The sequence below is a fragment of the Phyllobates terribilis genome, unplaced genomic scaffold (assembly GCF_046119375.1).
Source record: "Phyllobates terribilis strain yellow unplaced genomic scaffold, ASM4611937v1 Scaffold_341__1_contigs__length_2033592, whole genome shotgun sequence".
NCBI lineage: Eukaryota > Metazoa > Chordata > Amphibia > Anura > Dendrobatidae > Phyllobates > Phyllobates terribilis.
The window spans coordinates 796,402-824,397 of record NW_027363101.1 but is presented as its reverse complement, the minus strand read 5'-3'; the positions used below and the strand labels follow the sequence as shown (position 1 = coordinate 824,397).

Genomic DNA, 27,996 nt, shown 5'->3' with positions numbered 1-27,996 from the left:
GGGAGACAACGTTTCAGAAAAGGCATTGTAGCAAACCAAAAAAGAAATTTTAAGCGCAGCAGAGTAACCAGCTCACATACCTGTTAGCTCAGGTGAGTTTAAAAGGCTGCTGTTGATAACAAGGGCATTTGCTAAATAGATGGTGTGTGTGCAACAATATACTGAAAGGTCAATTATATTGTGCAGCTTATCTCACCACCTGTAGTTATTTAGGTGAAAGCTCCAAAATGCTTGCCTAATATGTCTGTTTATCCAAAAGGAAGTATAGAGGGAGAGCTAGATAGATAGCATTGCATTACATTACATTACATGGCAATGCAATGCACAGTTGCTGAAGTTGAACCAAAATGAGCTTGTCATCTGGCTTCTGCAACTTTTAACATGAAAAATCCAATGAGGAGAAGAAAAGCAAAGCCAAAGAGTCCATCCCAAAATCCGACAAACAAGCAAAATGAACAAAAAGCATTGAATTCAATTCTTTCTGATTTTAGAAACTGCATTAAAGAAGGGGTGCACCGGTCCTGGAGATACTGCAATACCAGGTCAATGCGTGGAGTGGACAGAGCAAGCTCTTTTTCCATCTCCCTGTTCTAAAAATCCATTTAATATATGGTCCCCAGATAGGGGACGTATCAGATATTAAACTGATAAAAACAGATACTACACTTGATCTTAGCCAAAAGGCCGAGAAGCGATAACCAGAATTGGTTTCCGACTACGGTGCCACCCAAGGATTCTGAAAAGTCCATTTGTGGAGATGGCCACCTGGACTCCCGTTAAGAAGACATGCTGTCAACCTCTAGATCCCTCACATGCCTGCACTTTTCGGCTTGCTGCTGCTGCAATCCACGCGTTTTAGATCTGCATAACTCCACCTCTTTTAGCACAGTACCCTCAACCCCCGGCTGTTCCCACCCGCCTCAACACCGTTGGAAGGGAGGAGAACCAATTAAGGCGGGGGGGGGGGGGGTGGAACGAGCAGCTGTCTACCCTTAGCAGGAGGGTTGCTGATTAATTACCTCTCCTGCTGCTGCTGCTGCTGGCTGTCCAGCAGCAGACTGAAGGTGGCTGCTGCTGTGCGCAGGTATATAAAGGCTCAGAGCCTATTATGACACGCGCAGCCAGCGTTCCATTGCCACATTCCGTCTACTGCAGGCGGGATACCTGGATGGCTGAATGTCACTGAGAAGCTCACAAAGACCGCCATAAGCAACAGTTTAAAAGAATGCCACAGACTAATCAACCAAACTTTTTGGGTTGGTTTCTCTTTTATAGTCTGCAGGCATTAAATGAAAGAAGTCAGTGTTCCAGCAGAGGGAGACAACGTTTCAGAAAAGGCATTGTAGCAAACCAAAAAAGAAATTTTAAGCGCAGCAGAGTAACCAGCTCACATACCTGTTAGCTCAGGTGAGTTTAAAAGGCTGCTGTTGATAACAAGGGCATTTGCTAAATAGATGGTGTGTGTGCAACAATATACTGAAAGGTCAATTATATTGTGCAGCTTATCTCACCACCTGTAGTTATTTAGGTGAAAGCTCCAAAATGCTTGCCTAATATGTCTGTTTATCCAAAAGGAAGTATAGAGGGAGAGCTAGATAGATAGCATTGCATTACATTACATTACATGGCAATGCAATGCACAGTTGCTGAAGTTGAACCAAAATGAGCTTGTCATCTGGCTTCTGCAACTTTTAACATGAAAAATCCAATGAGGAGAAGAAAAGCAAAGCCAAAGAGTCCATCCCAAAATCCGACAAACAAGCAAAATGAACAAAAAGCATTGAATTCAATTCTTTCTGATTTTAGAAACTGCATTAAAGAAGGGGTGCACCGGTCCTGGAGATACTGCAATACCAGGTCAATGCGTGGAGTGGACAGAGCAAGCTCTTTTTCCATCTCCCTGTTCTAAAAATCCATTTAATATATGGTCCCCAGATAGGGAACGTATCAGATATTAAACTGATAAGAACAGATACTACACTTGATCTTAGCCAAAAGGCCGAGAAGCGATAACCAGAATTGGTTTCCGACTACGGTGCCACCCAAGGATTCTGAAAAGTCCATTTGTGGAGATGGCCACCTGGACTCCCGTTAAGAAGACATGCTGTCAACCTCTAGATCCCTCACATGCCTGCACTTTTCGGCTTGCTGCTGCTGCAATCCACGCGTTTTAGATCTGCATAACTCCACCTCTTTTAGCACAGTACCCTCAACCCCCGGCTGTTCCCACCCGCCTCAACACCGTTGGAAGGGAGGAGAACCAATTAAGGCGGGGGGGGGGGGTGGAACGAGCAGCTGTCTACCCTTAGCAGGAGGGTTGCTGATTAATTACCTCTCCTGCTGCTGCTGCTGCTGGCTGTCCAGCAGCAGACTGAAGGTGGCTGCTGCTGTGCGCAGGTATATAAAGGCTCAGAGCCTATTATGACACGCGCAGCCAGCGTTCCATTGCCACATTCCGTCTACTGCAGGCGGGATACCTGGATGGCTGAATGTCACTGAGAAGCTCACAGAGACCGCCATAAGCAACAGTTTAAAAGAATGCCACAGACTAATCAACCAAACTTTTTGGGTTGGTTTCTCTTTTATAGTCTGCAGGCATTAAATGAAAGAAGTCAGTGTTCCAGCAGAGGGAGACAACGTTTCAGAAAAGGCATTGTAGCAAACCAAAAAAGAAATTTTAAGCGCAGCAGAGTAACCAGCTCACATACCTGTTAGCTCAGGTGAGTTTAAAAGGCTGCTGTTGATAACAAGGGCATTTGCTAAATAGATGGTGTGTGTGCAACAATATACTGAAAGGTCAATTATATTGTGCAGCTTATCTCACCACCTGTAGTTATTTAGGTGAAAGCTCCAAAATGCTTGCCTAATATGTCTGTTTATCCAAAAGGAAGTATAGAGGGAGAGCTAGATAGATAGCATTGCATTACATTACATTACATGGCAATGCAATGCACAGTTGCTGAAGTTGAACCAAAATGAGCTTGTCATCTGGCTTCTGCAACTTTTAACATGAAAAATCCAATGAGGAGAAGAAAAGCAAAGCCAAAGAGTCCATCCCAAAATCCGACAAACAAGCAAAATGAACAAAAAGCATTGAATTCAATTCTTTCTGATTTTAGAAACTGCATTAAAGAAGGGGTGCACCGGTCCTGGAGATACTGCAATACCAGGTCAATGCGTGGAGTGGACAGAGCAAGCTCTTTTTCCATCTCCCTGTTCTAAAAATCCATTTAATATATGGTCCCCAGATAGGGGACGTATCAGATATTAAACTGATAAGAACAGATACTACACTTGATCTTAGCCAAAAGGCCGAGAAGCGATAACCAGAATTGGTTTCCGACTACGGTGCCACCCAAGGATTCTGAAAAGTCCATTTGTGGAGATGGCCACCTGGACTCCCGTTAAGAAGACATGCTGTCAACCTCTAGATCCCTCACATGCCTGCACTTTTCGGCTTGCTGCTGCTGCAATCCACGCGTTTTAGATCTGCATAACTCCACCTCTTTTAGCACAGTACCCTCAACCCCCGGCTGTTCCCACCCGCCTCAACACCGTTGGAAGGGAGGAGAACCAATTAAGGCGGGGGGGGGTGGAACGAGCAGCTGTCTACCCTTAGCAGGAGGGTTGCTGATTAATTACCTCTCCTGCTGCTGCTGCTGGCTGTCCAGCAGCAGACTGAAGGTGGCTGCTGCTGTGCGCAGGTATATAAAGGCTCAGAGCCTATTATGACACGCGCAGCCAGCGTTCCATTGCCACATTCCGTCTACTGCAGGCGGGATACCTGGATGGCTGAATGTCACTGAGAAGCTCACAGAGACCGCCATAAGCAACAGTTTAAAAGAATGCCACAGACTAATCAACCAAACTTTTTGGGTTGGTTTCTCTTTTATAGTCTGCAGGCATTAAATGAAAGAAGTCAGTGTTCCAGCAGAGGGAGACAACGTTTCAGAAAAGGCATTGTAGCAAACCAAAAAAGAAATTTTAAGCGCAGCAGAGTAACCAGCTCACATACCTGTTAGCTCAGGTGAGTTTAAAAGGCTGCTGTTGATAACAAGGGCATTTGCTAAATAGATGGTGTGTGTGCAACAATATACTGAAAGGTCAATTATATTGTGCAGCTTATCTCACCACCTGTAGTTATTTAGGTGAAAGCTCCAAAATGCTTGCCTAATATGTCTGTTTATCCAAAAGGAAGTATAGAGGGAGAGCTAGATAGATAGCATTGCATTACATTACATTACATGGCAATGCAATGCACAGTTGCTGAAGTTGAACCAAAATGAGCTTGTCATCTGGCTTCTGCAACTTTTAACATGAAAAATCCAATGAGGAGAAGAAAAGCAAAGCCAAAGAGTCCATCCCAAAATCCGACAAACAAGCAAAATGAACAAAAAGCATTGAATTCAATTCTTTCTGATTTTAGAAACTGCATTAAAGAAGGGGTGCACCGGTCCTGGAGATACTGCAATACCAGGTCAATGCGTGGAGTGGACAGAGCAAGCTCTTTTTCCATCTCCCTGTTCTAAAAATCCATTTAATATATGGTCCCCAGATAGGGGACGTATCAGATATTAAACTGATAAGAACAGATACTACACTTGATCTTAGCCAAAAGGCCGAGAAGCGATAACCAGAATTGGTTTCCGACTACGGTGCCACCCAAGGATTCTGAAAAGTCCATTTGTGGAGATGGCCACCTGGACTCCCGTTAAGAAGACATGCTGTCAACCTCTAGATCCCTCACATGCCTGCACTTTTCGGCTTGCTGCTGCTGCAATCCACGCGTTTTAGATCTGCATAACTCCACCTCTTTTAGCACAGTACCCTCAACCCCCGGCTGTTCCCACCCGCCTCAACACCGTTGGAAGGGAGGAGAACCAATTAAGGCGGGGGGGGGGGGGGGTGGAACGAGCAGCTGTCTACCCTTAGCAGGAGGGTTGCTGATTAATTACCTCTCCTGCTGCTGCTGCTGCTGGCTGTCCAGCAGCAGACTGAAGGTGGCTGCTGCTGTGCGCAGGTATATAAAGGCTCAGAGCCTATTATGACACGCGCAGCCAGCGTTCCATTGCCACATTCCGTCTACTGCAGGCGGGATACCTGGATGGCTGAATGTCACTGAGAAGCTCACAGAGACCGCCATAAGCAACAGTTTAAAAGAATGCCACAGACTAATCAACCAAACTTTTTGGGTTGGTTTCTCTTTTATAGTCTGCAGGCATTAAATGAAAGAAGTCAGTGTTCCAGCAGAGGGAGACAACGTTTCAGAAAAGGCATTGTAGCAAACCAAAAAAGAAATTTTAAGCGCAGCAGAGTAACGAGCTCACATACCTGTTAGCTCAGGTGAGTTTAAAAGGCTGCTGTTGATAACAAGGGCATTTGCTAAATAGATGGTGTGTGTGCAACAATATACTGAAAGGTCAATTATATTGTGCAGCTTATCTCACCACCTGTAGTTATTTAGGTGAAAGCTCCAAAATGCTTGCCTAATATGTCTGTTTATCCAAAAGGAAGTATAGAGGGAGAGCTAGATAGATACCATTGCATTACATTACATTACATGGCAATGCAATGCACAGTTGCTGAAGTTGAACCAAAATGAGCTTGTCATCTGGCTTCTGCAACTTTTAACATGAAAAATCCAATGAGGAGAAGAAAAGCAAAGCCAAAGAGTCCATCCCAAAATCCGACAAACAAGCAAAATGAACAAAAAGCATTGAATTCAATTCTTTCTGATTTTAGAAACTGCATTAAAGAAGGGGTGCACCGGTCCTGGAGATACTGCAATACCAGGTCAATGCGTGGAGTGGACAGAGCAAGCTCTTTTTCCATCTCCCTGTTCTAAAAATCCATTTAATATATGGTCCCCAGATAGGGGACGTATCAGATATTAAACTGATAAGAACAGATACTACACTTGATCTTAGCCAAAAGGCCGAGAAGCGATAACCAGAATTGGTTTCCGACTACGGTGCCACCCAAGGATTCTGAAAAGTCCATTTGTGGAGATGGCCACCTGGACTCCCGTTAAGAAGACATGCTGTCAACCTCTAGATCCCTCACATGCCTGCACTTTTCGGCTTGCTGCTGCTGCAATCCACGCGTTTTAGATCTGCATAACTCCACCTCTTTTAGCACAGTACCCTCAACCCCCGGCTGTTCCCACCCGCCTCAACACCGTTGGAAGGGAGGAGAACCAATTAAGGCAGGGGGGGGGGGGTGGAACGAGCAGCTGTCTACCCTTAGCAGGAGGGTTGCTGATTAATTACCTCTCCTGCTGCTGCTGCTGCTGGCTGTCCAGCAGCAGACTGAAGGTGGCTGCTGCTGTGCGCAGGTATATAAAGGCTCAGAGCCTATTATGACACGCGCAGCCAGCGTTCCATTGCCACATTCCGTCTACTGCAGGCGGGATACCTGGATGGCTGAATGTCACTGAGAAGCTCACAGAGACCGCCATAAGCAACAGTTTAAAAGAATGCCACAGACTAATCAACCAAACTTTTTGGGTTGGTTTCTCTTTTATAGTCTGCAGGCATTAAATGAAAGAAGTCAGTGTTCCAGCAGAGGGAGACAACGTTTCAGAAAAGGCATTGTAGCAAACCAAAAAAGAAATTTTAAGCGCAGCAGAGTAACCAGCTCACATACCTGTTAGCTCAGGTGAGTTTAAAAGGCTGCTGTTGATAACAAGGGCATTTGCTAAATAGATGGTGTGTGTGCAACAATATACTGAAAGGTCAATTATATTGTGCAGCTTATCTCACCACCTGTAGTTATTTAGGTGAAAGCTCCAAAATCCTTGCCTAATATGTCTGTTTATCCAAAAGGAAGTATAGAGGGAGAGCTAGATAGATAGCATTGCATTACATTACATTACATGGCAATGCAATGCACAGTTGCTGAAGTTGAACCAAAATGAGCTTGTCATCTGGCTTCTGCAACTTTTAACATGAAAAATCCAATGAGGAGAAGAAAAGCAAAGCCAAAGAGTCCATCCCAAAATCCGACAAACAAGCAAAATGAACAAAAAGCATTGAATTCAATTCTTTCTGATTTTAGAAACTGCATTAAAGAAGGGGTGCACCGGTCCTGGAGATACTGCAATACCAGGTCAATGCGTGGAGTGGACAGAGCAAGCTCTTTTTCCATCTCCCTGTTCTAAAAATCCATTTAATATATGGTCCCCAGATAGGGGACGTATCAGATATTAAACTGATAAGAACAGATTTTATTTTTTTATCGAAAGCCCGAATTCGTGTACAAAACCCGAGTGCGCTTAAAAAAGTGACAAGTGCCACAAAAAAAGTGCACTAGGATGCTGGTCTTCTTGAAACCCTCTGCAAAAGGAGAAGGGTCCCCCAAACCATTTCCCGTCCCTCCGAGCCAAAAGGCCACAGCGAGGAACAGGGACAAAAAGCCACCTCCAGCCGAAGCCAGAGGCGACCCAATCTTACCCCCAGCACCTGCCCGAGTTCTCACCCGAGCAAGGCACTGGGAGCCAAAGACTGTGCTCCCCTCCCGGAAGAGGGGAGCCAACAACGCTCTCCTCCCGAAAGAGGAGAGCCAGGGGGGTTCAGGGGGGAGCGGAACCTGATGGCCACACACTCCCCCCCTAGACCTGCCAAGAGAGGAACCCGTAAGGGAACCGCATCCCGACAAAATCCTAGTAGGACGTGACACACGTGAATAAGTGGACACACAGTGACAAAGAAATTAAATAAATAGTGAAGGTTTCACAGTATAATACTGCCCGGACCTTCGACCGGGAATTGAAAAATTCCCCATCCTAAGGCCAGAAGGCCCGGAATAAGGGTGTGTGCGAAGAAAGAAAATTTGAAGTGCTTGTGCAAATGTGCCATAAACTCAAGTGGGGTTCCCAATCCCAGTGAGTTAAGGCACCCCAGGGTCACCACTCCTGGGGCACTTCACACTTCGGGCTTTCGATCTTCCCCGGCCCAATGGCGTCGATCCTGGGGGGCCATGCTTTCCACCAGATGACTATATTAGCCACCTGGCGTACTAACAAGCGCCTAAACCCCAGTGTGCATAATGTATCAATCTACTAGGGCGGCCAACATCCAAAACCGCCTTTTCGAAAGATACTACACTTGATCTTAGCCAAAAGGCCGAGAAGCGATAACCAGAATTGGTTTCCGACTACGGTGCCACCCAAGGATTCTGAAAAGTCCATTTGTGGAGATGGCCACCTGGACTCCCGTTAAGAAGACATGCTGTCAACCTCTAGATCCCTCACATGCCTGCACTTTTCGGCTTGCTGCTGCTGCAATCCACGCGTTTTAGATCTGCATAACTCCACCTCTTTTAGCACAGTACCCTCAACCCCCGGCTGTTCCCACCCGCCTCAACACCGTTGGAAGGGAGGAGAACCAATTAAGGCGGGGGGGGGTGGAACGAGCAGCTGTCTACCCTTAGCAGGAGGGTTGCTGATTAATTACCTCTCCTGCTGCTGCTGCTGCTGGCTGTCCAGCAGCAGACTGAAGGTGGCTGCTGCTGTGCGCAGGTATATAAAGGCTCAGAGCCTATTATGACACGCGCAGCCAGCGTTCCATTGCCACATTCCGTCTACTGCAGGCGGGATACCTGGATGGCTGAATGTCACTGAGAAGCTCACAGAGACCGCCATAAGCAACAGTTTAAAAGAATGCCACAGACTAATCAACCAAACTTTTTGGGTTGGTTTCTCTTTTATAGTCTGCAGGCATTAAATGAAAGAAGTCAGTGTTCCAGCAGAGGGAGACAACGTTTCAGAAAAGGCATTGTAGCAAACCAAAAAATAAATTTTAAGCGCAGCAGAGTAACCAGCTCACATACCTGTTAGCTCAGGTGAGTTTAAAAGGCTGCTGTTGATAACAAGGGCATTTGCTAAATAGATGGTGTGTGTGCAACAATATACTGAAAGGTCAATTATATTGTGCAGCTTATCTCACCACCTGTAGTTATTTAGGTGAAAGCTCCAAAATGCTTGCCTAATATGTCTGTTTATCCAAAAGGAAGTATAGAGGGAGAGCTAGATAGATAGCATTGCATTACATTACATTACATGGCAATGCAATGCGCAGTTGCTGAAGTTGAACCAAAATGACCTTGTCATCTGGCTTCTGCAACTTTTAACATGAAAAATCCAATGAGGAGAAGAAAAGCAAAGCCAAAGAGTCCATCCCAAAATCCGACAAACAAGCAAAATGAACAAAAAGCATTGAATTCAATTCTTTCTGAATTTAGAAACTGCATTAAAGAAGGGGTGCACCGGTCCTGGAGATACTGCAATACCAGGTCAATGCGTGGAGTGGACAGAGCAAGCTCTTTTTCCATCTCCCTGTTCTAAAAATCCATTTAATATATGGTCCCCAGATAGGGGACGTATCAGATATTAAACTGATAAGAACAGATACTACACTTGATCTTAGCCAAAAGGCCGAGAAGCGATAACCAGAATTGGTTTCCGACTACGGTGCCACCCAAGGATTCTGAAAAGTCCATTTGTGGAGATGGCCACCTGGACTCCCGTTAAGAAGACATGCTGTCAACCTCTAGATCCCTCACATGCCTGCACTTTTCGGCTTGCTGCTGCTGCAATCCACGCGTTTTAGATCTGCATAACTCCACCTCTTTTAGCACAGTACCCTCAACCCCCGGCTGTTCCCACCCGCCTCAACACCGTTGGAAGGGAGGAGAACCAATTAAGGCGGGGGGGGGGGGTGGAACGAGCAGCTGTCTACCCTTAGCAGGAGGGTTGCTGATTAATTACCTCTCCTGCTGCTGCTGCTGCTGGCTGTCCAGCAGCAGACTGAAGGTGGCTGCTGCTGTGCGCAGGTATATAAAGGCTCAGAGCCTATTATGACACGCGCAGCCAGCGTTCCATTGCCACATTCCGTCTACTGCAGGCGGGATACCTGGATGGCTGAATGTCACTGAGAAGCTCACAGAGACCGCCATAAGCAACAGTTTAAAAGAATGCCACAGACTAATCAACCAAACTTTTTGGGTTGGTTTCTCTTTTATAGTTTGCAGGCATTAAATGAAAGAAGTCAGTGTTCCAGCAGAGGGAGACAACGTTTCAGAAAAGGCATTGTAGCAAACCAAAAAAGAAATTTTAAGCGCAGCAGAGTAACCAGCTCACATACCTGTTAGCTCAGGTGAGTTTAAAAGGCTGCTGTTGATAACAAGGGCATTTGCTAAATAGATGGTGTGTGTGCAACAATATACTGAAAGGTCAATTATATTGTGCAGCTTATCTCACCACCTGTAGTTATTTAGGTGAAAGCTCCAAAATGCTTGCCTAATATGTCTGTTTATCCAAAAGGAAGTATAGAGGGAGAGCTAGATAGATAGCATTGCATTACATTACATTACATGGCAATGCAATGCACAGTTGCTGAAGTTGAACCAAAATGAGCTTGTCATCTGGCTTCTGCAACTTTTAACATGAAAAATCCAATGAGGAGAAGAAAAGCAAAGCCAAAGAGTCCATCCCAAAATCCGACAAACAAGCAAAATGAACAAAAAGCATTGAATTCAATTCTTTCTGATTTTAGAAACTGCATTAAAGAAGGGGTGCACCGGTCCTGGAGATACTGCAATACCAGGTCAATGCGTGGAGTGGACAGAGCAAGCTCTTTTTCCATCTCCCTGTTCTAAAAATCCATTTAATATATGGTCCCCAGATAGGGGACGTATCAGATATTAAACTGATAAGAACAGATACTACACTTGATCTTAGCCAAAAGGCCGAGAAGCGATAACCAGAATTGGTTTCCGACTACGGTGCCACCCAAGGATTCTGAAAAGTCCATTTGTGGAGATGGCCACCTGGACTCCCGTTAAGAAGACATGCTGTCAACCTCTAGATCCCTCACATGCCTGCACTTTTCGGCTTGCTGCTGCTGCAATCCACGCGTTTTAGATCTGCATAACTCCACCTCTTTTAGCACAGTACCCTCAACCCCCGGCTGTTCCCACCCGCCTCAACACCGTTGGAAGGGAGGAGAACCAATTAAGGCGGGGGGGGGGGGTGGAACGAGCAGCTGTCTACCCTTAGCAGGAGGGTTGCTGATTAATTACCTCTCCTGCTGCTGCTGCTGCTGGCTGTCCAGCAGCAGACTGAAGGTGGCTGCTGCTGTGCGCAGGTATATAAAGGCTCAGAGCCTATTATGACACGCGCAGCCAGCGTTCCATTGCCACATTCCGTCTACTGCAGGCGGGATACCTGGATGGCTGAATGTCACTGAGAAGCTCACAGAGACCGCCATAAGCAACAGTTTAAAAGAATGCCACAGACTAATCAACCAAACTTTTTGGGTTGGTTTCTCTTTTATAGTCTGCAGGCATTAAATGAAAGAAGTCAGTGTTCCAGCAGAGGGAGACAACGTTTCAGAAAAGGCATTGTAGCAAACCAAAAAAGAAAATTTAAGCGCAGCAGAGTAACCAGCTCACATACCTGTTAGCTCAGGTGAGTTTAAAAGGCTGCTGTTGATAACAAGGGCATTTGCTAAATAGATGGTGTGTGTGCAACAATATACTGAAAGGTCAATTATATTGTGCAGCTTATCTCACCACCTGTAGTTATTTAGGTGAAAGCTCCAAAATGCTTGCCTAATATGTCTGTTTATCCAAAAGGAAGTATAGAGGGAGAGCTAGATAGATAGCATTGCATTACATTACATTACATGGCAATGCAATGCACAGTTGCTGAAGTTGAACCAAAATGAGCTTGTCATCTGGCTTCTGCAACTTTTAACATGAAAAATCCAATGAGGAGAAGAAAAGCAAAGCCAAAGAGTCCATCCCAAAATCCGACAAACAAGCAAAATGAACAAAAAGCATTGAATTCAATTCTTTCTGATTTTAGAAACTGCATTAAAGAAGGGGTGCACCGGTCCTGGAGATACTGCAATACCAGGTCAATGCGTGGAGTGGACAGAGCAAGCTCTTTTTCCATCTCCCTGTTCTAAAAATCCATTTAATATATGGTCCCCAGATAGGGGACGTATCAGATATTAAACTGATAAGAACAGATACTACACTTGATCTTAGCCAAAAGGCCGAGAAGCGATAACCAGAATTGGTTTCCGACTACGGTGCCACCCAAGGATTCTGAAAAGTCCATTTGTGGAGATGGCCACCTGGACTCCCGTTAAGAAGACATGCTGTCAACCTCTAGATCCCTCACATGCCTGCACTTTTCGGCTTGCTGCTGCTGCAATCCACGCGTTTTAGATCTGCATAACTCCACCTCTTTTAGCACAGTACCCTCAACCCCCGGCTGTTCCCACCCGCCTCAACACCGTTGGAAGGGAGGAGAACCAATTAAGGCGGGGGGGGGGGGTGGAACGAGCAGCTGTCTACCCTTAGCAGGAGGGTTGCTGATTAATTACCTCTCCTGCTGCTGCTGCTGCTGGCTGTCCAGCAGCAGACTGAAGGTGGCTGCTGCTGTGCGCAGGTATATAAAGGCTCAGAGCCTATTATGACACGCGCAGCCAGCGTTCCATTGCCACATTCCGTCTACTGCAGGCGGGATACCTGGATGGCTGAATGTCACTGAGAAGCTCACAGAGACCGCCATAAGCAACAGTTTAAAAGAATGTCACAGACTAATCAACCAAACTTTTTGGGTTGGTTTCTCTTTTATAGTCTGCAGGCATTAAATGAAAGAAGTCAGTGTTCCAGCAGAGGGAGACAACGTTTCAGAAAAGGCATTGTAGCAAACCAAAAAAGAAATTTTAAGCGCAGCAGAGTAACCAGCTCACATACCTGTTAGCTCAGGTGAGTTTAAAAGGCTGCTGTTGATAACAAGGGCATTTGCTAAATAGATGGTGTGTGTGCAACAATATACTGAAAGGTCAATTATATTGTGCAGCTTATCTCACCACCTGTAGTTATTTAGGTGAAAGCTCCAAAATGCTTGCCTAATATGTCTGTTTATCCAAAAGGAAGTATAGAGGGAAAGCTAGATAGATAGCATTGCATTACATTACATTACGTGGCAATGCAATGCACAGTTGCTGAAGTTGAACCAAAATGAGCTTGTCATCTGGCTTCTGCAACTTTTAACATGAAAAATCCAATGAGGAGAAGAAAAGCAAAGCCAAAGAGTCCATCCCAAAATCCGACAAACAAGCAAAATGAACAAAAAGCATTGAATTCAATTCTTTCTGATTTTAGAAACTGCATTAAAGAAGGGGTGCACCGGTCCTGGAGATACTGCAATACCAGGTCAATGCGTGGAGTGGACAGAGCAAGCTCTTTTTCCATCTCCCTGTTCTAAAAATCCATTTAATATATGGTCCCCAGATAGGGGACGTATCAGATATTAAACTGATAAGAACAGATACTACACTTGATCTTAGCCAAAAGGCCGAGAAGCGATAACCAGAATTGGTTTCCGACTACGGTGCCACCCAAGGATTCTGAAAAGTCCATTTGTGGAGATGGCCACCTGGACTCCCGTTAAGAAGACATGCTGTCAACCTCTAGATCCCTCACATGCCTGCACTTTTCGGCTTGCTGCTGCTGCAATCCACGCGTTTTAGATCTGCATAACTCCACCTCTTTTAGCACAGTACCCTCAACCCCCGGCTGTTCCCACTCGCCTCAACACCGTTGGAAGGGAGGAGAACCAATTAAGGCGGGGGGGGGGGGTGGAACGAGCAGCTGTCTACCCTTAGCAGGAGGGTTGCTGATTAATTACCTCTCCTGCTGCTGCTGCTGCTGGCTGTCCAGCAGCAGACTGAAGGTGGCTGCTGCTGTGCGCAGGTATATAAAGGCTCAGAGCCTATTATGACACGCGCAGCCAGCGTTCCATTGCCACATTCCGTCTACTGCAGGCGGGATACCTGGATGGCTGAATGTCACTGAGAAGCTCACAGAGACCGCCATAAGCAACAGTTTAAAAGAATGCCACAGACTAATCAACCAAACTTTTTGGGTTGGTTTCTCTTTTATAGTCTGCAGGCATTAAATGAAAGAAGTCAGTGTTCCAGCAGAGGGAGACAACGTTTCAGAAAAGGCATTGTAGCAAACCAAAAAAGAAATTTTAAGCGCAGCAGAGTAACCAGCTCACATACCTGTTAGCTCAGGTGAGTTTAAAAGGCTGCTGTTGATAACAAGGGCATTTGCTAAATAGATGGTGTGTGTGCAACAATATACTGAAAGGTCAATTATATTGTGCAGCTTATCTCACCACCTGTAGTTATTTAGGTGAAAGCTCCAAAATGCTTGCCTAATATGTCTGTTTATCCAAAAGGAAGTATAGAGGGAGAGCTAGATAGATAGCATTGCATTACATTACATTACATGGCAATGCAATGCACAGTTGCTGAAGTTGAACCAAAATGAGCTTGTCATCTGGCTTCTGCAACTTTTAACATGAAAAATCCAATGAGGAGAAGAAAAGCAAAGCCAAAGAGTCCATCCCAAAATCCGACAAACAAGCAAAATGAACAAAAAGCATTGAATTCAATTCTTTCTGATTTTAGAAACTGCATTAAAGAAGGGGTGCACCGGTCCTGGAGATACTGCAATACCAGGTCAATGCGTGGAGTGGACAGAGCAAGCTCTTTTTCCATCTCCCTGTTCTAAAAATCCATTTAATATATGGTCCCCAGATAGGGGACGTATCAGATATTAAACTGATAAGAACAGATTTTTTTTTTTTTTTGAAAGCCCGAATTCGTGTACAAAACCCGAGTGCGCTTAAAAAAGTGACAAGTGCCACAAAAAAAGTGCACTAGAATGCTGGTCTTCTTGAAACCCTCTCCAAAAGGAGAAGGGTCCCCCAAACCATTCCCCGTCCCTCCGAGCCAAAAGGCCACAGCGAGGAACAGGGACAAAAAGCCACCTCCAGCCGAAGCCAGAGGCGACCCAATCATACCCCCAGCACCTGCCCGAGTTCTCACCCGAGCAAGGCACTGGGAGCCAAAGACTGTGCTCCCCTCCCGGAAGAGGGGAGCCAACAACGCTCTCCTCCCGAAAGAGGAGAGCCAGGGGGGTTCAGGGGGGAGCGGAACCTGATGGCCACACACTCCCCCCCTAGACCTGCCAAGAGAGGAACCCGTAAGGGAACCGCATCCCGACAAAATCCTAGTAGGCCGTGACACACGTGAATAAGTGGACACACAGTGACAAAGAAATTAAATAAATAGTGAAGGTTTCACAGTATAATACTGCCCGGACCTTCAACCGGGAATTGAAAAATTCCCCATCCTAAGGCCAGAAGGCCCGGAATAAGGGTGTGTGCGAAGAAAGAAAATTTGAAGTGCTTGTGCAAATGTGCCATAAACTCAAGTGGGGTTCCCAATCCCAGTGAGTTAAGGCACCCCAGGGTCACCACTCCTGGGGCACTTCACACTTCGGGCTTTCGATCTTCCCCGGCCCAATGGCGTCGATCCTGGGGGGCCATGCTTTCCACCAGATGACTATATTAGCCACCTGGCGTACTAACAAGCGCCTAAACCCCAGTGTGCATAATGTATCAATCTACTAGGGCGGCCAACATCCAAAACCGCCTTTTCGAAAGATACTACACTTGATCTTAGCCAAAAGGCCGAGAAGCGATAACCAGAATTGGTTTCCGACTACGGTGCCACCCAAGGATTCTGAAAAGTCCATTTGTGGAGATGGCCACCTGGACTCCCGTTAAGAAGACATGCTGTCAACCTCTAGATCCCTCACATGCCTGCACTTTTCGGCTTGCTGCTGCTGCAATCCACGCGTTTTAGATCTGCATAACTCCACCTCTTTTAGCACAGTACCCTCAACCCCCGGCTGTTCCCACCCGCCTCAACACCGTTGGAAGGGAGGAGAACCAATTAAGGCGGGGGGGGGTGGAACGAGCAGCTGTCTACCCTTAGCAGGAGGGTTGCTGATTAATTACCTCTCCTGCTGCTGCTGCTGCTGGCTGTCCAGCAGCAGACTGAAGGTGGCTGCTGCTGTGCGCAGGTATATAAAGGCTCAGAGCCTATTATGACACGCGCAGCCAGCGTTCCATTGCCACATTCCGTCTACTGCAGGCGGGATACCTGGATGGCTGAATGTCACTGAGAAGCTCACAGAGACCGCCATAAGCAACAGTTTAAAAGAATGCCACAGACTAATCAACCAAACTTTTTGGGTTGGTTTCTCTTTTATAGTCTGCAGGCATTAAATGAAAGAAGTCAGTGTTCCAGCAGAGGGAGACAACGTTTCAGAAAAGGCATTGTAGCAAACCAAAAAAGAAATTTTAAGCGCAGCAGAGTAACCAGCTCACATACCTGTTAGCTCAGGTGAGTTTAAAAGGCTGCTGTTGATAACAAGGGCATTTGCTAAATAGATGGTGTGTGTGCAACAATATACTGAAAGGTCAATTATATTGTGCAGCTTATCTCACCACCTGTAGTTATTTAGGTGAAAGCTCCAAAATGCTTGCCTAATATGTCTGTTTATCCAAAAGGAAGTATAGAGGGAGAGCTAGATAGATAGCATTGCATTACATTACATTACATGGCAATGCAATGCACAGTTGCTGAAGTTGAACCAAAATGAGCTTGTCATCTGGCTTCTGCAACTTTTAACATGAAAAATCCAATGAGGAGAAGAAAAGCAAAGCCAAAGAGTCCATCCCAAAATCCGACAAACAAGCAAAATGAACAAAAAGCATTGAATTCAATTCTTTCTGATTTTAGAAACTGCATTAAAGAAGGGGTGCACCGGTCCTGGAGATACTGCAATACCAGGTCAATGCGTGGAGTGGACAGAGCAAGCTCTTTTTCCATCTCCCTGTTCTAAAAATCCATTTAATATATGGTCCCCAGATAGGGGACGTATCAGATATTAAACTGATAAGAACAGATTTTTTTTTTTTTTTGAAAGCCCGAATTCGTGTACAAAACCCGAGTGCGCTTAAAAAAGTGACAAGTGCCACAAAAAAAGTGCACTAGAATGCTGGTCTTCTTGAAACCCTCTCCAAAAGGAGAAGGGTCCCCCAAACCATTCCCCGTCCCTCCGAGCCAAAAGGCCACAGCGAGGAACAGGGACAAAAAGCCACCTCCAGCCGAAGCCAGAGGCGACCCAATCATACCCCCAGCACCTGCCCGAGTTCTCACCCGAGCAAGGCACTGGGAGCCAAAGACTGTGCTCCCCTCCCGGAAGAGGGGAGCCAACAACGCTCTCCTCCCGAAAGAGGAGAGCCAGGGGGGTTCAGGGGGGAGCGGAACCTGATGGCCACACACTCCCCCCCTAGACCTGCCAAGAGAGGAACCCGTAAGGGAACCGCATCCCGACAAAATCCTAGTAGGCCGTGACACACGTGAATAAGTGGACACACAGTGACAAAGAAATTAAATAAATAGTGAAGGTTTCACAGTATAATACTGCCCGGACCTTCAACCGGGAATTGAAAAATTCCCCATCCTAAGGCCAGAAGGCCCGGAATAAGGGTGTGTGCGAAGAAAGAAAATTTGAAGTGCTTGTGCAAATGTGCCATAAACTCAAGTGGGGTTCCCAATCCCAGTGAGTTAAGGCACCCCAGGGTCACCACTCCTGGGGCACTTCACACTTCGGGCTTTCGATCTTCCCCGGCCCAATGGCGTCGATCCTGGGGGGCCATGCTTTCCACCAGATGACTATATTAGCCACCTGGCGTACTAACAAGCGCCTAAACCCCAGTGTGCATAATGTATCAATCTACTAGGGCGGCCAACATCCAAAACCGCCTTTTCGAAAGATACTACACTTGATCTTAGCCAAAAGGCCGAGAAGCGATAACCAGAATTGGTTTCCGACTACGGTGCCACCCAAGGATTCTGAAAAGTCCATTTGTGGAGATGGCCACCTGGACTCCCGTTAAGAAGACATGCTGTCAACCTCTAGATCCCTCACATGCCTGCACTTTTCGGCTTGCTGCTGCTGCAATCCACGCGTTTTAGATCTGCATAACTCCACCTCTTTTAGCACAGTACCCTCAACCCCCGGCTGTTCCCACCCGCCTCAACACCGTTGGAAGGGAGGAGAACCAATTAAGGCGGGGGGGGGTGGAACGAGCAGCTGTCTACCCTTAGCAGGAGGGTTGCTGATTAATTACCTCTCCTGCTGCTGCTGCTGCTGGCTGTCCAGCAGCAGACTGAAGGTGGCTGCTGCTGTGCGCAGGTATATAAAGGCTCAGAGCCTATTATGACACGCGCAGCCAGCGTTCCATTGCCACATTCCGTCTACTGCAGGCGGGATACCTGGATGGCTGAATGTCACTGAGAAGCTCACAGAGACCGCCATAAGCAACAGTTTAAAAGAATGCCACAGACTAATCAACCAAACTTTTTGGGTTGGTTTCTCTTTTATAGTCTGCAGGCATTAAATGAAAGAAGTCAGTGTTCCAGCAGAGGGAGACAACGTTTCAGAAAAGGCATTGTAGCAAACCAAAAAAGAAATTTTAAGCGCAGCAGAGTAACCAGCTCACATACCTGTTAGCTCAGGTGAGTTTAAAAGGCTGCTGTTGATAACAAGGGCATTTGCTAAATAGATGGTGTGTGTGCAACAATATACTGAAAGGTCAATTATATTGTGCAGCTTATCTCACCACCTGTAGTTATTTAGGTGAAAGCTCCAAAATGCTTGCCTAATATGTCTGTTTATCCAAAAGGAAGTATAGAGGGAGAGCTAGATAGATAGCATTGCATTACATTACATTACATGGCAATGCAATGCACAGTTGCTGAAGTTGAACCAAAATGAGCTTGTCATCTGGCTTCTGCAACTTTTAACATGAAAAATCCAATGAGGAGAAGAAAAGCAAAGCCAAAGAGTCCATCCCAAAATCCGACAAACAAGCAAAATGAACAAAAAGCATTGAATTCAATTCTTTCTGATTTTAGAAACTGCATTAAAGAAGGGGTGCACCGGTCCTGGAGATACTGCAATACCAGGTCAATGCGTGGAGTGGACAGAGCAAGCTCTTTTTCCATCTCCCTGTTCTAAAAATCCATTTAATATATGGTCCCCAGATAGGGGACGTATCAGATATTAAACTGATAAGAACAGATACTACACTTGATCTTAGCCAAAAGGCCGAGAAGCGATAACCAGAATTGGTTTCCGACTACGATGCCACCCAAGGATTCTGAAAAGTCCATTTGTGGAGATGGCCACCTGGACTCCCGTTAAGAAGACATGCTGTCAACCTCTAGATCCCTCACATGCCTGCACTTTTCGGCTTGCTGCTGCTGCAATCCACGCGTTTTAGATCTGCATAACTCCACCTCTTTTAGCACAGTACCCTCAACCCCCGGCTGTTCCCACCCGCCTCAACACCGTTGGAAGGGAGGAGAACCAATTAAGGCGGGGGGGGGGGGTGGAACGAGCAGCTGTCTACCCTTAGCAGGAGGGTTGCTGATTAATTACCTCTCCTGCTGCTGCTGCTGCTGGCTGTCCAGCAGCAGACTGAAGGTGGCTGCTGCTGTGCGCAGGTATATAAAGGCTCAGAGCCTATTATGACACGCGCAGCCAGCGTTCCATTGCCACATTCCGTCTACTGCAGGCGGGATACCTGGATGGCTGAATGTCACTGAGAAGCTCACAGAGACCGCCATAAGCAACAGTTTAAAAGAATGCCACAGACTAATCAACCAAACTTTTTGGGTTGGTTTCTCTTTTATAGTCTGCAGGCATTAAATGAAAGAAGTCAGTGTTCCAGCAGAGGGAGACAACGTTTCAGAAAAGGCATTGTAGCAAACCAAAAAAGAAATTTTAAGCGCAGCAGAGTAACCAGCTCACATACCTGTTAGCTCAGGTGAGTTTAAAAGGCTGCTGTTGATAACAAGGGCATTTGCTAAATAGATGGTGTGTGTGCAACAATATACTGAAAGGTCAATTATATTGTGCAGCTTATCTCACCACCTGTAGTTATTTAGGTGTAAGCTCCAAAATGCTTGCCTAATATGTCTGTTTATCCAAAAGGAAGTATAGAGGGAGAGCTAGATAGATAGCATTGCATTACATTACATTACATGGCAATGCAATGCACAGTTGCTGAAGTTGAACCAAAATGAGCTTGTCATCTGGCTTCTGCAACTTTTAACATAAAAAATCCAATGAGGAGAAGAAAAGCAAAGCCAAAGAGTCCATCCCAAAATCCGACAAACAAGCAAAATGAACAAAAAGCATTGAATTCAATTCTTTCTGATTTTAGAAACTGCATTAAAGAAGGGGTGCACCGGTCCTGGAGATACTGCAATACCAGGTCAATGCGTGGAGTGGACAGAGCAAGCTCTTTTTCCATCTCCCTGTTCTAAAAATCCATTTAATATATGGTCCCCAGATAGGGGACGTATCAGATATTAAACTGATAAGAACAGATACTACACTTGATCTTAGCCAAAAGGCCGAGAAGCGATAACCAGAATTGGTTTCCGACTACGGTGCCACCCAAGGATTCTGAAAAGTCCATTTGTGGAGATGGCCACCTGGACTCCCGTTAAGAAGACATGCTGTCAACCTCTAGATCCCTCACATGCCTGCACTTTTCGGCTTGCTGCTGCTGCAATCCACGCGTTTTAGATCTGCATAACTCCACCTCTTTTAGCACAGTACCCTCAACCCCCGGCTGTTCCCACCCGCCTCAACACCGTTGGAAGGGAGGAGAACCAATTAAGGCGGGGGGGGGGGGTGGAACGAGCAGCTGTCTACCCTTAGCAGGAGGGTTGCTGATTAATTACCACTCCTGCTGCTGCTGCTGCTGGCTGTCCAGCAGCAGACTGAAGGTGGCTGCTGCTGTGCGCAGGTATATAAAGGCTCAGAGCCTATTATGACACGCGCAGCCAGCGTTCCATTGCCACATTCCGTCTACTGCAGGCGGGATACCTGGATGGCTGAATGTCACTGAGAAGCTCACAGAGACCGCCATAAGCAACAGTTTAAAAGAATGCCACAGACTAATCAACCAAACTTTTTGGGTTGGTTTCTCTTTTATAGTCTGCAGGCATTAAATGAAAGAAGTCAGTGTTCCAGCAGAGGGAGACAACGTTTCAGAAAAGGCATTGTAGCAAACCAAAAAAGAAATTTTAAGCGCAGCAGAGTAACCAGCTCACATACCTGTTAGCTCAGGTGAGTTTAAAAGGCTGCTGTTGATAACAAGGGCATTTGCTAAATAGATGGTGTGTGTGCAACAATATACTGAAAGGTCAATTATATTGTGCAGCTTATCTCACCACCTGTAGTTATTTAGGTGAAAGCTCCAAAATGCTTGCCTAATATGTCTGTTTATCCAAAAGGAAGTATAGAGGGAGAGCTAGATAGATAGCATTGCATTACATTACATTACATGGCAATGCAATGCACAGTTGCTGAAGTTGAACCAAAATGAGCTTGTCATCTGGCTTCTGCAACTTTTAACATGAAAAATCCAATGAGGAGAAGAAAAGCAAAGCCAAAGAGTCCATCCCAAAATCCGACAAACAAGCAAAATGAACAAAAAGCATTGAATTCAATTCTTTCTGATTTTAGAAACTGCATTAAAGAAGGGGTGCACCGGTCCTGGAGATACTGCAATACCAGGTCAATGCGTGGAGTGGACAGAGCAAGCTCTTTTTCCATCTCCCTGTTCTAAAAATCCATTTAATATATGGTCCCCAGATAGGGGACGTATCAGATATTAAACTGATAAGAACAGATACTACACTTGATCTTAGCCAAAAGGCCGAGAAGCGATAACCAGAATTGGTTTCCGACTACGGTGCCACCCAAGGATTCTGAAAAGTCCATTTGTGGAGATGGCCACCTGGACTCCCGTTAAGAAGACATGCTGTCAACCTCTAGATCCCTCACATGCCTGCACTTTTCGGCTTGCTGCTGCTGCAATCCACGCGTTTTAGATCTGCATAACTCCACCTCTTTTAGCACAGTACCCTCAACCCCCGGCTGTTCCCACCCGCCTCAACACCGTTGGAAGGGAGGAGAACCAATTAAGGCGGGGGGGGGGTGGAACGAGCAGCTGTCTACCCTTAGCAGGAGGGTTGCTGATTAATTACCTCTCCTGCTGCTGCTGCTGCTGGCTGTCCAGCAGCAGACTGAAGGTGGCTGCTGCTGTGCGCAGGTATATAAAGGCTCAGAGCCTATTATGACACGCGCAGCCAGCGTTCCATTGCCACATTCCGTCTACTGCAGGTGGGATACCTGGATGGCTGAATGTCACTGAGAAGCTCACAGAGACCCCCATAAGCAACAGTTTAAAAGAATGCCACAGACTAATCAACCAAACTTTTTGGGTTGGTTTCTCTTTTATAGTCTGCAGGCATTAAATGAAAGAAGTCAGTGTTCCAGCAGAGGGAGACAACGTTTCAGAAAAGGCATTGTAGCAAACCAAAAAAGAAATTTTAAGCGCAGCAGAGTAACCAGCTCACATACCTGTTAGCTCAGGTGAGTTTAAAAGGCTGCTGTTGATAACAAGGGCATTTGCTAAATAGATGGTGTGTGTGCAACAATATACTGAAAGGTCAATTATATTGTGCAGCTTATCTCACCACCTGTAGTTATTTAGGTGTAAGCTCCAAAATGCTTGCCTAATATGTCTGTTTATCCAAAAGGAAGTATAGAGGGAGAGCTAGATAGATAGCATTGCATTACATTACATTACATGGCAATGCAATGCACAGTTGCTGAAGTTGAACCAAAATGAGCTTGTCATCTGGCTTCTGCAACTTTTAACATGAAAAATCCAATGAGGAGAAGAAAAGCAAAGCCAAAGAGTCCATCCCAAAATCCGACAAACAAGCAAAATGAACAAAAAGCATTGAATTCAATTCTTTCTGATTTTAGAAACTGCATTAAAGAAGGGGTGCACCGGTCCTGGAGATACTGCAATACCAGGTCAATGCGTGGAGTGGACAGAGCAAGCTCTTTTTCCATCTCCCTGTTCTAAAAATCCATTTAATATATGGTCCCCAGATAGGGGACGTATCAGATATTAAACTGATAAGAACAGATACTACACTTGATCTTAGCCAAAAGGCCGAGAAGCGATAACCAGAATTGGTTTCCGACTACGGTGCCACCCAAGGATTCTGAAAAGTCCATTTGTGGAGATGGCCACCTGGACTCCCGTTAAGAAGACATGCTGTCAACCTCTAGATCCCTCACATGCCTGCACTTTTCGGCTTGCTGCTGCTGCAATCCACGCGTTTTAGATCTGCATAACTCCACCTCTTTTAGCACAGTACCCTCAACCCCCGGCTGTTCCCACCCGCCTCAACACCGTTGGAAGGGAGGAGAACCAATTAAGGCGGGGGGGGGGGTGGAACGAGCAGCTGTCTACCCTTAGCAGGAGGGTTGCTGATTAATTACCTCTCCTGCTGCTGCTGCTGCTGGCTGTCCAGCAGCAGACTGAAGGTGGCTGCTGCTGTGTGCAGGTATATAAAGGCTCAGAGCCTATTATGACACGCGCAGCCAGCGTTCCATTGCCACATTCCGTCTACTGCAGGCGGGATACCTGGATGGCTGAATGTCACTGAGAAGCTCACAGAGACCGCCATAAGCAACAGTTTAAAAGAATGCCACAGACTAATCAACCAAACTTTTTGGGTTGGTTTCTCTTTTATAGTCTGCAGGCATTAAATGAAAGAAGTCAGTGTTCCAGCAGAGGGAGACAACGTTTCAGAAAAGGCATTGTAGCAAACCAAAAAAGAAATTTTAAGCACAGCAGAGTAACCAGCTCACATACCTGTTAGCTCAGGTGAGTTTAAAAGGCTGCTGTTGATAACAAGGGCATTTGCTAAATAGATGGTGTGTGTGCAACAATATACTGAAAGGTCAATTATATTGTGCAGCTTATCTCACCACCTGTAGTTATTTAGGTGAAAGCTCCAAAATGCTTGCCTAATATGTCTGTTTATCCAAAAGGAAGTATAGAGGGAGAGCTAGATAGATAGCATTGCATTACATTACATTACATGGCAATGCAATGCACAGTTGCTGAAGTTGAACCAAAATGAGCTTGTCATCTGGCTTCTGCAACTTTTAACATGAAAAATCCAATGAGGAGAAGAAAAGCAAAGCCAAAGAGTCCATCCCAAAATCCGACAAACAAGCAAAATGAACAAAAAGCATTGAATTCAATTCTTTCTGATTTTAGAAACTGCATTAAAGAAGGGGTGCACCGGTCCTGGAGATACTGCAATACCAGGTCAATGCGTGGAGTGGACAGAGCAAGCTCTTTTTCCATCTCCCTGTTCTAAAAATCCATTTAATATATGGTCCCCAGATAGGGGACGTATCAGATATTAAACTGATAAGAACAGATACTACACTTGATCTTAGCCAAAAGGCCGAGAAGCGATAACCAGAATTGGTTTCCGACTACGGTGCCACCCAAGGATTCTGAAAAGTCCATTTGTGGAGATGGCCACCTGGACTCCCGTTAAGAAGACATGCTGTCAACCTCTAGATCCCTCACATGCCTGCACTTTTCGGCTTGCTGCTGCTGCAATCCACGCGTTTTAGATCTGCATAACTCCACCTCTTTTAGCACAGTACCCTCAACCCCCGGCTGTTCCCACCCGCCTCAACACCGTTGGAAGGGAGGAGAACCAATTAAGGCGGGGGGGGGGGTGGAACGAGCAGCCGTCTACCCTTAGCAGGAGGGTTGCTGATTAAGTACCTCTCCTGCTGCTGCTGCTGCTGGCTGTCCAGCAGCAGACTGAAGGTGGCTGCTGCTGTGCGCAGGTATATAAAGGCTCAGAGCCTATTATGACACGCGCAGCCAGCGTTCCATTGCCACATTCCGTCTACTGCAGGCGGGATACCTGGATGGCTGAATGTCACTGAGAAGCTCACAGAGACCGCCATAAGCAACAGTTTAAAAGAATGCCACAGACTAATCAACCCAACTTTTTGGGTTGGTTTCTCTTTTATAGTCTGCAGGCATTAAATGAAAGAAGTCAGTGTTCCAGCAGAGGGAGACAACGTTTCAGAAAAGGCATTGTAGCAAACCAAAAAAGAAATTTTAAGCGCAGCAGAGTAACCAGCTCACATACCTGTTAGCTCAGGTGAGTTTAAAAGGCTGCTGTTGATAACAAGGGCATTTGCTAAATAGATGGTGTGTGTGCAACAATATACTGAAAGGTCAATTATATTGTGCAGCTTATCTCACCACCTGTAGTTATTTAGGTGAAAGCTCCAAAATGCTTGCCTAATATGTCTGTTTATCCAAAAGGAAGTATAGAGGGAGAGCTAGATAGATAGCATTGCATTACATTACATTACATGGCAATGCAATGCACAGTTGCTGAAGTTGAACCAAAATGAGCTTGTCATCTGGCTTCTGCAACTTTTAACATGAAAAATCCAATGAGGAGAAGAAAAGCAAAGCCAAAGAGTCCATCCCAAAATCCGACAAACAAGCAAAATGAACAAAAAGCATTGAATTCAATTCTTTCTGATTTTAGAAACTGCATTAAAGAAGGGGTGCACCGGTCCTGGAGATACTGCAATACCAGGTCAATGCGTGGAGTGGACAGAGCAAGCTCTTTTTCCATCTCCCTGTTCTAAAAATCCATTTAATATATGGTCCCCAGATAGGGGACGTATCAGATATTAAACTGATAAGAACAGATTTTTTTTTTTTTTTGAAAGCCCGAATTCGTGTACAAAACCCGAGTGCGCTTAAAAAAGTGACAAGTGCCACAAAAAAAGTGCACTAGAATGCTGGTCTTCTTGAAACCCTCTCCAAAAGGAGAAGGGTCCCCCAAACCATTCCCCGTCCCTCCGAGCCAAAAGGCCACAGCGAGGAACAGGGACAAAAAGCCACCTCCAGCCGAAGCCAGAGGCGACCCAATCATACCCCCAGCACCTGCCCGAGTTCTCACCCGAGCAAGGCACTGGGAGCCAAAGACTGTGCTCCCCTCCCGGAAGAGGGGAGCCAACAACGCTCTCCTCCCGAAAGAGGAGAGCCAGGGGGGTTCAGGGGGGAGCGGAACCTGATGGCCACACACTCCCCCCCTAGACCTGCCAAGAGAGGAACCCGTAAGGGAACCGCATCCCGACAAAATCCTAGTAGGCCGTGACACACGTGAATAAGTGGACACACAGTGACAAAGAAATTAAATAAATAGTGAAGGTTTCACAGTATAATACTGCCCGGACCTTCAACCGGGAATTGAAAAATTCCCCATCCTAAGGCCAGAAGGCCCGGAATAAGGGTGTGTGCGAAGAAAGAAAATTTGAAGTGCTTGTGCAAATGTGCCATAAACTCAAGTGGGGTTCCCAATCCCAGTGAGTTAAGGCACCCCAGGGTCACCACTCCTGGGGCACTTCACACTTCGGGCTTTCGATCTTCCCCGGCCCAATGGCGTCGATCCTGGGGGGCCATGCTTTCCACCAGATGACTATATTAGCCACCTGGCGTACTAACAAGCGCCTAAACCCCAGTGTGCATAATGTATCAATCTACTAGGGCGGCCAACATCCAAAACCGCCTTTTCGAAAGATACTACACTTGATCTTAGCCAAAAGGCCGAGAAGCGATAACCAGAATTGGTTTCCGACTACGGTGCCACCCAAGGATTCTGAAAAGTCCATTTGTGGAGATGGCCACCTGGACTCCCGTTAAGAAGACATGCTGTCAACCTCTAGATCCCTCACATGCCTGCACTTTTCGGCTTGCTGCTGCTGCAATCCACGCGTTTTAGATCTGCATAACTCCACCTCTTTTAGCACAGTACCCTCAACCCCCGGCTGTTCCCACCCGCCTCAACACCGTTGGAAGGGAGGAGAACCAATTAAGGCGGGGGGGGGTGGAACGAGCAGCTGTCTACCCTTAGCAGGAGGGTTGCTGATTAATTACCTCTCCTGCTGCTGCTGCTGCTGGCTGTCCAGCAGCAGACTGAAGGTGGCTGCTGCTGTGCGCAGGTATATAAAGGCTCAGAGCCTATTATGACACGCGCAGCCAGCGTTCCATTGCCACATTCCGTCTACTGCAGGCGGGATACCTGGATGGCTGAATGTCACTGAGAAGCTCACAGAGACCGCCATAAGCAACAGTTTAAAAGAATGCCACAGACTAATCAACCAAACTTTTTGGGTTGGTTTCTCTTTTATAGTCTGCAGGCATTAAATGAAAGAAGTCAGTGTTCCAGCAGAGGGAGACAACGTTTCAGAAAAGGCATTGTAGCAAACCAAAAAAGAAATTTTAAGCGCAGCAGAGTAACCAGCTCACATACCTGTTAGCTCAGGTGAGTTTAAAAGGCTGCTGTTGATAACAAGGGCATTTGCTAAATAGATGGTGTGTGTGCAACAATATACTGAAAGGTCAATTATATTGTGCAGCTTATCTCACCACCTGTAGTTATTTAGGTGAAAGCTCCAAAATGCTTGCCTAATATGTCTGTTTATCCAAAAGGAAGTATAGAGGGAGAGCTAGATAGATAGCATTGCATTACATTACATTACATGGCAATGCAATGCACAGTTGCTGAAGTTGAACCAAAATGAGCTTGTCATCTGGCTTCTGCAACTTTTAACATGAAAAATCCAATGAGGAGAAGAAAAGCAAAGCCAAAGAGTCCATCCCAAAATCCGACAAACAAGCAAAATGAACAAAAAGCATTGAATTCAATTCTTTCTGATTTTAGAAACTGCATTAAAGAAGGGGTGCACCGGTCCTGGAGATACTGCAATACCAGGTCAATGCGTGGAGTGGACAGAGCAAGCTCTTTTTCCATCTCCCTGTTCTAAAAATCCATTTAATATATGGTCCCCAGATAGGGGACGTATCAGATATTAAACTGATAAGAACAGATTTTTTTTTTTTTTTGAAAGCCCGAATTCGTGTACAAAACCCGAGTGCGCTTAAAAAAGTGACAAGTGCCACAAAAAAAGTGCACTAGAATGCTGGTCTTCTTGAAACCCTCTCCAAAAGGAGAAGGGTCCCCCAAACCATTCCCCGTCCCTCCGAGCCAAAAGGCCACAGCGAGGAACAGGGACAAAAAGCCACCTCCAGCCGAAGCCAGAGGCGACCCAATC

At 46.0% G+C, this 27,996-nt stretch overlaps 15 non-coding genes and 8 pseudogenes across 15 annotated transcripts; all 23 read right to left on the bottom strand.

Moving 5' to 3' along the window:
• Positions 1-505: 505 nt before the first annotated feature.
• On the bottom strand, positions 506-696 carry LOC141222012 (U2 spliceosomal RNA). Its single transcript, XR_012289922.1, has one exon. It is a non-coding gene; the product is annotated as a U2 spliceosomal RNA (small nuclear RNA).
• A 1,124-nt stretch (positions 697-1,820) lies between these two features.
• Positions 1,821-2,011, bottom strand: LOC141221996 (U2 spliceosomal RNA). Its single transcript, XR_012289907.1, has one exon. It is a non-coding gene; the product is annotated as a U2 spliceosomal RNA (small nuclear RNA).
• A 1,122-nt stretch (positions 2,012-3,133) lies between these two features.
• LOC141222120 (U2 spliceosomal RNA) lies at positions 3,134-3,324 on the bottom strand. Its single transcript, XR_012289992.1, has one exon. It is a non-coding gene; the product is annotated as a U2 spliceosomal RNA (small nuclear RNA).
• A 1,116-nt stretch (positions 3,325-4,440) lies between these two features.
• On the bottom strand, positions 4,441-4,631 carry LOC141222119 (U2 spliceosomal RNA). The gene has a single exon (XR_012289991.1). It is a non-coding gene; the product is annotated as a U2 spliceosomal RNA (small nuclear RNA).
• A 1,125-nt stretch (positions 4,632-5,756) lies between these two features.
• LOC141222118 (U2 spliceosomal RNA) lies at positions 5,757-5,947 on the bottom strand. The gene has a single exon (XR_012289990.1). It is a non-coding gene; the product is annotated as a U2 spliceosomal RNA (small nuclear RNA).
• Positions 5,948-7,070: 1,123 nt separating this feature from the next.
• On the bottom strand, positions 7,071-7,254 carry LOC141222049 (U2 spliceosomal RNA). Its single transcript, XR_012289955.1, has one exon. It is a non-coding gene; the product is annotated as a U2 spliceosomal RNA (small nuclear RNA).
• A 789-nt stretch (positions 7,255-8,043) lies between these two features.
• Positions 8,044-8,135, bottom strand: LOC141222095 (U2 spliceosomal RNA; annotated as a pseudogene).
• A 1,119-nt stretch (positions 8,136-9,254) lies between these two features.
• LOC141222117 (U2 spliceosomal RNA) lies at positions 9,255-9,445 on the bottom strand. The gene has a single exon (XR_012289989.1). It is a non-coding gene; the product is annotated as a U2 spliceosomal RNA (small nuclear RNA).
• Positions 9,446-10,567: 1,122 nt separating this feature from the next.
• On the bottom strand, positions 10,568-10,758 carry LOC141222115 (U2 spliceosomal RNA). The gene has a single exon (XR_012289988.1). It is a non-coding gene; the product is annotated as a U2 spliceosomal RNA (small nuclear RNA).
• Positions 10,759-11,880: 1,122 nt separating this feature from the next.
• Positions 11,881-12,071, bottom strand: LOC141222114 (U2 spliceosomal RNA). The gene has a single exon (XR_012289987.1). It is a non-coding gene; the product is annotated as a U2 spliceosomal RNA (small nuclear RNA).
• Positions 12,072-13,193: 1,122 nt separating this feature from the next.
• Positions 13,194-13,384, bottom strand: LOC141222113 (U2 spliceosomal RNA). The gene has a single exon (XR_012289986.1). It is a non-coding gene; the product is annotated as a U2 spliceosomal RNA (small nuclear RNA).
• Positions 13,385-14,506: 1,122 nt separating this feature from the next.
• LOC141222066 (U2 spliceosomal RNA) lies at positions 14,507-14,685 on the bottom strand (annotated as a pseudogene).
• A 794-nt stretch (positions 14,686-15,479) lies between these two features.
• On the bottom strand, positions 15,480-15,571 carry LOC141222094 (U2 spliceosomal RNA; annotated as a pseudogene).
• Positions 15,572-16,690: 1,119 nt separating this feature from the next.
• On the bottom strand, positions 16,691-16,869 carry LOC141222065 (U2 spliceosomal RNA; annotated as a pseudogene).
• Positions 16,870-17,663: 794 nt separating this feature from the next.
• On the bottom strand, positions 17,664-17,755 carry LOC141222093 (U2 spliceosomal RNA; annotated as a pseudogene).
• A 1,119-nt stretch (positions 17,756-18,874) lies between these two features.
• Positions 18,875-19,065, bottom strand: LOC141222112 (U2 spliceosomal RNA). The gene has a single exon (XR_012289985.1). It is a non-coding gene; the product is annotated as a U2 spliceosomal RNA (small nuclear RNA).
• A 1,122-nt stretch (positions 19,066-20,187) lies between these two features.
• LOC141222111 (U2 spliceosomal RNA) lies at positions 20,188-20,378 on the bottom strand. Its single transcript, XR_012289984.1, has one exon. It is a non-coding gene; the product is annotated as a U2 spliceosomal RNA (small nuclear RNA).
• Positions 20,379-21,500: 1,122 nt separating this feature from the next.
• LOC141222110 (U2 spliceosomal RNA) lies at positions 21,501-21,691 on the bottom strand. Its single transcript, XR_012289983.1, has one exon. It is a non-coding gene; the product is annotated as a U2 spliceosomal RNA (small nuclear RNA).
• Positions 21,692-22,811: 1,120 nt separating this feature from the next.
• On the bottom strand, positions 22,812-23,002 carry LOC141222108 (U2 spliceosomal RNA). The gene has a single exon (XR_012289981.1). It is a non-coding gene; the product is annotated as a U2 spliceosomal RNA (small nuclear RNA).
• A 1,121-nt stretch (positions 23,003-24,123) lies between these two features.
• LOC141222107 (U2 spliceosomal RNA) lies at positions 24,124-24,314 on the bottom strand. The gene has a single exon (XR_012289980.1). It is a non-coding gene; the product is annotated as a U2 spliceosomal RNA (small nuclear RNA).
• A 1,121-nt stretch (positions 24,315-25,435) lies between these two features.
• LOC141222064 (U2 spliceosomal RNA) lies at positions 25,436-25,614 on the bottom strand (annotated as a pseudogene).
• Positions 25,615-26,408: 794 nt separating this feature from the next.
• Positions 26,409-26,500, bottom strand: LOC141222092 (U2 spliceosomal RNA; annotated as a pseudogene).
• A 1,119-nt stretch (positions 26,501-27,619) lies between these two features.
• LOC141222063 (U2 spliceosomal RNA) lies at positions 27,620-27,798 on the bottom strand (annotated as a pseudogene).
• Between the last annotated feature and the right edge of the window lie 198 nt (positions 27,799-27,996).